Source organism: Scyliorhinus torazame, chromosome 5 (genome assembly GCF_047496885.1).
Source record: "Scyliorhinus torazame isolate Kashiwa2021f chromosome 5, sScyTor2.1, whole genome shotgun sequence".
NCBI lineage: Eukaryota > Metazoa > Chordata > Chondrichthyes > Carcharhiniformes > Scyliorhinidae > Scyliorhinus > Scyliorhinus torazame.
This window is the reverse complement of record NC_092711.1, coordinates 137,702,652-137,712,254: the sequence shown is the minus strand read 5'-3', so window position 1 is coordinate 137,712,254 and position 9,603 is coordinate 137,702,652. Positions and strand designations below refer to the sequence as shown.

Here is a 9,603-nt window from a genome sequence, read left to right as displayed (position 1 = left end):
AAAAAAAAAAAATGGACTATATTATTGTACCTGTTTGCGTGTGTTGTTTTTTTGAAAAGAAAAAGTATAATTACTGTGTGCATTTCTTAAAGGATAGTGAAAAGGTGAAAAATGAAACCATCTTGAAGTTGATGGTTTATTGTCTTTGGGGGGAGGTGTCATGTGAGAGTACCTTTAAGAACTGGGTGTTTAAGAAATGTACCTTTAAGAAATGGGTGTTTATCAGTGATGTCAGAGTGTGGGTGCAGCTGGGCTGCCTGTCAGCTTTTTACTTTCGTTTTAGGCTGTTTGCTGCACGGTGCGCTTTAGTTTTGTTTTCAGAGCAGGATAGCTGCAGTCACAGCCAGAAGGGGTATTAGTCTCTCTCTCTGTAATCTAAAAACTGTAAATCGATCCATTGGTGATTTAAAATTAATAACTGCTCTCAGTAGTGACTTTAACCTGATGTGCTTTTGTTTAAAGGTTTATGGATGTTAAAAGGACAGCTTAAGGATTACTTAGTGTTGTATTCTTTGGGGGTTGTATTTGAATTAATGGTTGCTAAGATGTTCACTGTATGTTTTAAGAAGATTAACTTAAGTTCATAGAATAAACATTGTTTTGCTTTAAAAACTACTTTTCCATTTCTGCTGTACCACATCTGTAGAGTGGGCCGTGGGCTCCCCATACCACAATCTATTAAAAGATGTGGGTCAGGTGAACTCCATGATACACTTTGGGGTTCTCTAAACCCTGGCCCATAACAAGTTATCAAGTAATCTGGAAACAGCTTTTAAACTGAAGATAGAGAGAGACACTTCTTTCCAGCCTGTGCAATACAAAACCAGGTCAAACTCAAAAACTAAAGTAAAACTCAGAGCCACAGCCCAGCTCCATCCACACCATGACATCACTGAAGCCATATGATAAGACAAAAACATTTCTTAAAGGGACACTCCCGTGAGTTATTTATTTATTCCCGTTATCTTGACAACACAGTCGTTTCATAATAAACTATTTAAACTAGATGTTCTGTCGTGCATCATTCACATCGGCCGGTATACAGAACATGACAACAGTGCCATCCTGTTTGTACATTTGCACTCTGGGTGTACCAACACCACGCAGGGACTGCAACGTTTCAGGAAAGAGGCTCACCCGCCACCTGCTCGAGGGGCAATTAGGGATGGGCAATAAATGCTGCGCCCAGCCAGTGACTTCTGGGACACTGCCTGAGAGCGTGACTGAGGCAGATTCAATCACGGCTTTCAAAAGGGAATTAGGTAATCATCTGAAGGGAAAGGATTTGCATGGCTAAGGGGAAAAGGTGGGAGAGCGGGACGAGCTGAGCGTGAGCTGCACAGAGCCCGTTCAGGCCCTTCTGTAATATAACCATTCCACAATTCACATGTTCATACCTCTTGACTACAATCGGGTTACACTCCTACACCGTTACCACCTGAACTGCAATATGCCAAGTCTGAGGCAGACCCTCAGGGATAGAGGTCGATTTGCTCTCACTTAGAGGTTCAGTGGGTTCCCACATGACCAATAAGTCCATTTGCGCCACACCAGTGCCAGTCAATGACCATCTCCAGCAAGAGAGGATCTAACTATCGCACCTTGACATTCAACGGCATTACCATTGTTGAATCCCAGCAGACACATGGGGAACTCCACCACCTGCAGGTTCCCCTCCGAGCCCCACACTCACCATCCTGACTGGGAAATATATCGGCCGTTCCTTCACTGTCGCCGGGTCACAATCCTGGACCTCCCTCCCTGACAGCACTGTGGGTGTTACCCACACCACACAGGGGCTGCAACCGGTTCAAGAAGGTGGCTCACGCTTCTTCCCGCTACCTACTCTGGGAGCCTTCTGAGTGACATATCTGTTACAAGATAGTTGCCATGCCATCTCCCCATGCCCGGAGCACAATATTCGAACGTTCCTCTACAGTTACTCCCTTTGTCGTTTGCAACCGCAATCAGATCGTTGCCCCAGACTCTTGATTGAAACGTCAAAACCCGTAGTTGTTCCTCTTCTCTCCCCTTCCTACCCTGACTGAAAGCCCGCGACTGCTGCTTGTAGGGTGAAAGAGAGGGCTGGCTGTGCTGGGCCAGGCCAGCCGTGCCATTCAGCCCATCTAACCAAAAACAAAAAGGAGAGCCGAAATTCACACCGAGCGAGATTCTTTATTAGGTTCTGATTTACACCCAGGATGCTAACTGAGCAGAGTGAGAAAAAAAAAAGAGGGAGGCAGAGGTCCGTCCTCTGCCGCCTGCTGTCCTCCCTGGCTGCGGCAGTCCTCACCGCGCGGCGGCTCACTTCGTGGCTGAGGTCCTCTCGCAGTTAGTTCGGGCCGCACTGCCCGGTGGCGGCTCAGACGGGACATTTTCCCCACCTGCCTCACCCCGGCATGCCCGCCGCCTCTTCCCTCCCCGCCATCTATGTCGCTCCTACGTCTCTGCGTTCCTGGAAGGCGAGCTGCAACAGAGAATGGGCGACGCCGAGTTACTGTGTTGCTGATTCCAGTGCTCCCTCGCCTCCTCTAAACTCACCCCGGCGGGGAGGGAGGGGGTTCTCCTCGGAGGCTTGCTCCTGGGCCTGGCTAAACTAGGTGGCGTTCGTCCCGACTGGCTGCCCCTTCTTCTGTGGCCGTGTTTGCGGCTGGGTGCCCCTGGAGTGGGAGCATCGCAGTGTCCGCGTAGGAGGCCTTCCGTGCCCGGGGGCACCACGTGGGGATGTGGTGCAGAACCCTATTTTAATTTAAAGTTTGATAAGCTTCCTTTGAGATGTTTGTGTTTTGTTCCAATACCCTGTTTTGAGACAAATCAAATAGCCAATTAAAATAAACTGAGGGAGAAACTAAAGGGGCAGCCCCTTAAAAGTGTACCACCTTAAACAAAAACAAATCGCAAATGAAGCTTAAAATATCAAACCACAACGTGATTAAGATTGATAAGGCACCCTAGTCCCTGCGGTGCCGACGGGCGAGGAAGGCCTCAACCGGTGGAGCTTTAGGGGGCTTTCGCCTTATTCAATTTTTAAAATGGTTGAATTTGCCAATCTGTTAACTCTTAATCTGCTCATTTTACCCCGACCTCTCATTGGTTTACTCAAAAGCAGCACCTCCAGGGTGGCGCAGTGGGTTAGCACTGCTGCCTCACGGCGCCGAGGTCCCAGCTTCGATCCCGGCTCTGGGTCACTGTCCGTGTGGGGTTTGCACATTCTCCCCGTGTCTGCGTGGGTTTCATCCCCACAACCCAAAGACGTGCAAGCTAGGTGGATTGGCCACGCTAAATTCCCCTTAATTGGAAAAAATGAATTGGGTACTCTAAATTAATTTTTAAAAATAAGCACCTCCTCTGAAGTGTGCAGTCGCGCGGCGATCTCGGAAGTGCCCCCTGCGCAAGTGCTAGACTGCACACAACAAGCAAATGTTAGAGGGAACTTCAGCTGCCACTAACCCCAAACAACACCCCCCCCCCCCCCCCTCCATCACCACCCTCTAAATTCTGTGTTAAACCCCAGTGCTCGCCACTGCGCAACATGCCGTCCCCGACATTACAATCATGGCAAGTAACATTCCAGTGGGCATGCCAGTGCTCAGATGTGGGTTTCACATGGAACCCTCACGTGCATGCCACATCCCCGCATACGCGGTCGTGCATAATGACAAGTCAGCAGGATGTTTGACCGTGCGATGGGAGGCCGGGAGAGGGAGGGGGGGGTGTATCGTGGTCCGCCCATGCCACATTCACATGCCCGGCAGGATGGTAACCAGGACCAGCAGATCGGGTTTGACTGTTCCCCCTCTTCTCTGATCCGGGGAATGATTGAGGTCCATTCCTGAACTCAGCCGCCTGATTGCCCACTGACCTAACGATACTTCCCCGATCAGCACAGACTCCCCGTGGAGTTGGGACCTGTGTCTACCTGCCCTACGGTGGCCGTGGATTTTATACAGGACCGTACCTGAGAAAAATGCGCCCCACCAGCACCAAGCAGGTAAATCGGACCCCCCATTTTTAAAAAAGCAACACGTGAAGAAACACTTACACAGAAGACCGTTGGAAGATGGAGTTTCGTGAAGTGGCATTCAACTGTTGGAAGACAAGTAAGACATTTGGTTAGTACATGACCATTGAATTGGGGAGTTTTCCTATCTTCTGATTAATAATTGCCTCTCAAGCAACATCAGTGAAACAGATGATCTGGTTATTTTTACATTGCTGTTTCTGGGGTCTTGCTATGCCCAACACAGGCAGCCATGTTTCCGACATTACAGACATTTAAACATTTTTTTTTTAGAGTACCCAATTGTTGTTTTTCCAATTAAGGGGCAATTTAGTGTGACCAGTCCACCTACCCTGCACATTTTGGGTTGTGGGGGTGAAACCCACGCAGACACGGGGAGAAAGTGCAAACTCCACACGGACAGTGACCCGGGGCCGGGATTCGAACCTGGGTCCTCAGCGCCTCAGTTCCCCAGTGCTAGCCACTGCACCACATGCCGCACCCGACATTAAAATCATGGCAAGTAACATTCCCGCCACACTTGTGCCAATGGCCATCTCCAACGAGACAGAATCTAACCATCGCTCCGTCCCGCTCACCAGCATTACCATCGCTGAATCCTCCCCACTATCAACATCCAGGGGATTACCACTGACCCAAAACTGAATGGGATCAGCCATATAAATACAGTGGCTTCAAGGACAGGTCAGAGGCTGGAAATCCTGTGGGGGTTAGCTCACCTTGTGACTTCCCCCAAAGGCTGTCCACCATCTACAATCCACAAATTCTCTCCACTTGCCTGGATGAGTGCAGCTCCAACATCACTCAAGAAGCTCAACACCATCCAAGGTAAAGCAGCCCCGCTTTGATCGGCACCCCATACACCACCTTGAACATACACTCCCTTCACCAGACGCAGCGTAGCAGCAGTTTGTGTACCATCTACAAGATGGACTTCATGAATTCGCCAAGGCTCCTTCAACAAGCACCTTCCAAAACAGTGACTACTACCATCCAGAAGGGCAGCAGACACATGGGGAACTCCACCACCTGCAAGTTCCCCTCCACGCCGCTCACCATCCTGACTGGGAAATATATCGGCCGTTCCTTCACTGTCGATGGGCCACAATCCAGGACCTCCCTCCCTGACAGAACTGTGTACCGAAACCACGTGCACTGCAGACGTTCAGGAAGGCGTCTCACTTGTCTCGAGGCAATTAGGGATGTGGATGCAGGCCTCGCCAGTGATGATCTCATCCCAGTGACAGATTAAAAAGAAAGTCTATTCCACTCTCTGCAGTCAGATTTCCCCTAGTCTAATCCCACTCTCCCCTCACTCACTCCGCACCCAGTCTAATCCCACTCTCCCCTCACTCACTCCGCACTCAGTCTAATCCCACTCTCCCCTCACTCACTCCGCACCCAGTCTAATCCCACTCTCCCCTCACTCACTCCGCACTCAGTCTAATCCCACTCTCCCCTCACTCACTCCGCACTCAGTCTAATCCCACTCTCCCCTCACTCACTCCGCACCCAGTCTAATCCCACTCTCCCCTCACTCACTCCGCACCCAGTCTAATCCCACTCTCCCCTCACTCACTCCGCACCCAGTCTAATCCCACTCTCCCCTCACTCACTCCGCACCCAGTCTAATCCCACTCTCCCCTCACTCACTCCGCACCCAGTCTAATCCCACTCTCCCCTCACTCACTCCGCACCCAGTCTAATCCCACTCTCCCCTCACTCACTCCGCACTCAGTCTAATCCCACTCTCCCCTCACTCACTCCGCACCCAGTCTAATCCCACTCTCCCCTCACTCACTCCGCACTCAGTCTAATCCCACTCTCCCCTCACTCACTCCGCACCCAGTCTAATCCCACTCTCCCCTCACTCACTCCGCACCCAGTCTAATCCCACTCTCCCCTCACTCACTCCGAACTCAGTCTAATCCCACTCCCCACACTCACTCCGCACTCAGTCTAATCCCACTCTCCCCTCACTCACTCTGCACCCAGTCTAATCCCACTCTCCCCTCACTCACTCCGCACTCAGTCTAATCCCACTCTCCCCTCACTCACTCCGCACCCAGTCTAATCCCATTCTCCCCTCTCACTCCACATTCAGTCTAATCCCACTTTCCCCTCACTCACTCCGCACTCAGTCTAATCCCACTTTCCCCTCACTCACTCCGCACTCAGTCTAAGCCCACACTCCCCTCACTCACTCCACCCAGACTAATCCCACACACCCCTCACTCACTTCGCGCTCAGTCTAATCCCACACCTCTCACTCACTCCGCACTCAGTCTAATCCCACACCCCCCTCACTCACTCTGCACTCAGTCTAATCCCACTCCCCTCACTCACTCCGCACTCAGTCTAATCCCACCCCCCCCCACTCACTCCGCATTCAGTCTAAACCCACACCCCCCTCACTCACTCTGCACCCAGTCTAATCCCACACCCCCCTCACTCACTCCGCATTCAGTCTAAATCCACCCCCCCTCACTCACTCTGCACCCAGTCTAATCCCACTCCCCCCTCACTCACTCCGCACAGTCTAATCCCACTCTCCCCTCACTCACTCCGCACTCAGTCTAATCCCACATTCCCCTCACTCACTCCGCACTCAGTCTAATCCCTCTCCCCCTCACTCACTATGCACTCAGTCTAATCGCACTCTCCCCTCTCTCACTCCGCACCCAGTCATATCCCACACTCCCCTCACTCACTCTGCACTCAGTCTAATCCCACTCCCCTCACTCACTCCGCACCCAGTCTAATCTCACTCTCCCCTCACTCACTCTGCACTCAGTCTAATCCCACACTCCCCTCACTCACTCCGCACTCAGTCTAATCCCACTCTCCCCTCACTCAATCCGCACTCAATCTAATCCCACACTCCCCTCACTCACTACGCACTCAATCTAATCCCACACTCCCCTCACTCACTCCGCACTAAATCTAATCCCACTCTCCCTTCACTCACTCCCCACTCAAGTCTAATCCCACTCGCCCCTCAATCACTCCGCACTCAGTCTAATCGCACTCTCCCCTCACTCATTCTGCACTCAGTCTAATCCCACACACCCCTCACTCACTCCCCACTCAAGTCTAATCCCACTCTCCCCTCAATCACTCCGCACTCAGTCTAATCGCACTCTCCCCTCACTCACTCCCCACTCAAGTCTAATCCCACACTCCCCTCACTCACTCCCCACTCAAGTCTAATCCCACTCTCCCCTCAATCACTCCGCACTCAGTCTAATCGCACTCTCCCCTCACTCACTCTGCACTCAGTCTAATCCCACACACCCCTCACTCACTCCGCACTCAAGTCTAATCCCACTCTACCCTCACTCACTCCGCACTCAAGTCGAATCCCACTCTCCCCTCACTCACTCCGCACTCAGTCTAATCCCACTCTCCCCTCACTCACTCCATACCCAGTCTAATCCCTCTTTCCCCTCGCTCTCCCCACCCAGTCTACTCCCACACCCCCCTCACTCACTCCCCACCCAGTCTAATCCCACTCTCCCCTCACTCACTCCGCACTCAGTCTAATCCCACTCCCCCCTCACTCACTCCGCACCCAGTCTAATCCCTCTCTCCCCTCACTCACTCCGCACCCAGTCTAATCCCACTCTCCCCTCACTCACTCCCCGCCATGTCTAATCTCACTCCCCCCTCACTCACTCCCCACCCAGTCTACTCCCACCCCCCCCTCACTCACTCCGCACTCAGTCTAATCCCACTCTCCCCTCACTCACTCCGCACCCAGTCTAAACCCTCTCTCCCCTCACTCACTCCGCACCCAGTCTAATCCCTCTCTCCCCTCGCTCTCCCCACCCAGTCTAATCCCACTCTCCCCTCACTCACTCCCCGCCATGTCTAATCTCACTCTCCCCTCACTCATTCCCACTCAGTCTAATCCCACTCCCCCTCACTCACTCCTCATCCGTCTAATCCCATTCTCTCCTCACCCCAGTCTAATTCACTCTTCTTGTGCATCATTTAAGATTCCCACAACTGCCTGCTGGTAGATTTTCGTGAGAAGGACATTTGGACTCTGATTTAGCCACAGTTTGTGGTCGGGAATTCCAGACTCCAGCACACCCTGTGCGAAGGAATGCGTTTGTTGACCTGCTCTCTCTCTCCCTGCAGCTGGCTACGCAATGTGTTTTGAATTCTGCGCTTGGCTCATTCCCCTCGCGCTGAGGATGGTGGAGGATGTAAACAATCTGTCTGCATTCGGTTGCTGCCCTTTACTATTTGTCCTTTCCATCCAGGTGAATGTGTGCTAGTGCTGCCTCTCAAACCTTCCAAAGTCTGAGAGAAGGTGTTGAGCGGCCTCCCCTCTCTCTCTCTCTCTCCCACCCCCCCCCCCCCCCTCCCCCCCTACCTCCCAGCTCATAACTATACGAATCAATCATTTTATTAAAAGTTACCTAAAGAGCCTTTACCTGTAGGACTCATTACCACAGGAGATGAGTTAGGTGAATCATATAAACACATTCAAGGGGCAACTGGATAAACACATGAGGGAGAAAGCAACAGAAGGATATGGGGGTGGGAGGGTGAAGTAGTGTGGTGGGAGGAGATTTGGGTAGAGCATAAGCTCTGGCGCGGAGAAGTGGGCTGAATGGCCTGTTTCTGCTCTCTAAATATTGTGCCGTCCTATATGACGCTTTCCGGAGTAAAGAGAGGTGAGGAAAAGGGACCGCAGTCTGCCCTTGCTCCCCAAGTTGAAACTCTGTGGACTTTGGAAGCCGTTCACTGCTCGCTCGGCAAAAGGGATCCGGATGCCCTGGGTGATCACTGTGGTAGTCACCACTGATTGTATAATAGTTTTTATTAGAGGTAATACGGTAACTACAGGTATGGGGGTAGATCCCTGCCTGCTGGCTCCGCCCACTAGGCGGAGTATAAATGTGCGTGCACACCGAGCTGCTCCCATTCTGGTAGCGGCTGCAGGAGGCCACACATCTCTGCTTAATAAAGCCTTGAGTACTCTCTACTCTCGACTCGTCGTAATTGATAGTGCATCAATTTATTAAGCAGAGGTATTCCAGCGATAGAACTACGCATCAAGCCAGATCGCCTACAGCTGCACCCGCAAGCAGCCAATGCCACATCGGCCTTCAACCACTGGCTAGCTTGCTTCGAAAGCTACCTCGGATCAGCGACTGAACAACCCTCGGACACACAGAAGCCCCAGATTCTGTACTCATGGGTGAGCTCCGAGATTTTTCCCTTTATCCGGGATGCGCCCACTTACCCTGAAGCTATGGAGCTTCTCAAAGGACACTATAACCGGCTGATGAACAAACTCTACGCCAGGCACCTCCTGTCCACGAGGCAGCAACTCCCCGATGAGTCATTAGACGATTTCTGGCTCGCCCTGCACATCCTGGCGAGGAACTGCGATTCAGTTTTGGCTGCTGAACATACAGAACTCTTAATCAGGGACACTTTTGTTACAGGCATGGGGTCGGCGTACATCTGCCAGCGCCTATTAGAAGGGGGTACGCTCGACCTTGTGGCGACGAGGCAACTCGCAAACTCGCTAACGGTAGCCGCCCGTAACGTACAGTCGTACGCCC

At 52.0% G+C, this 9,603-nt stretch overlaps 1 long non-coding RNA gene across 1 annotated transcript; it reads right to left on the bottom strand.

Annotated features, from left to right (window-relative positions):
- Positions 1-2,155: 2,155 nt before the first annotated feature.
- Positions 2,156-9,352, bottom strand: LOC140422699 (uncharacterized). The gene is made up of 3 exons (XR_011947558.1): positions 9,279-9,352; positions 4,043-4,086; positions 2,156-2,467 (listed from the first exon to the last, which is right to left on the bottom strand). It is a non-coding gene; the product is annotated as an uncharacterized lncRNA (long non-coding RNA).
- Positions 9,353-9,603: the final 251 nt, after the last annotated feature.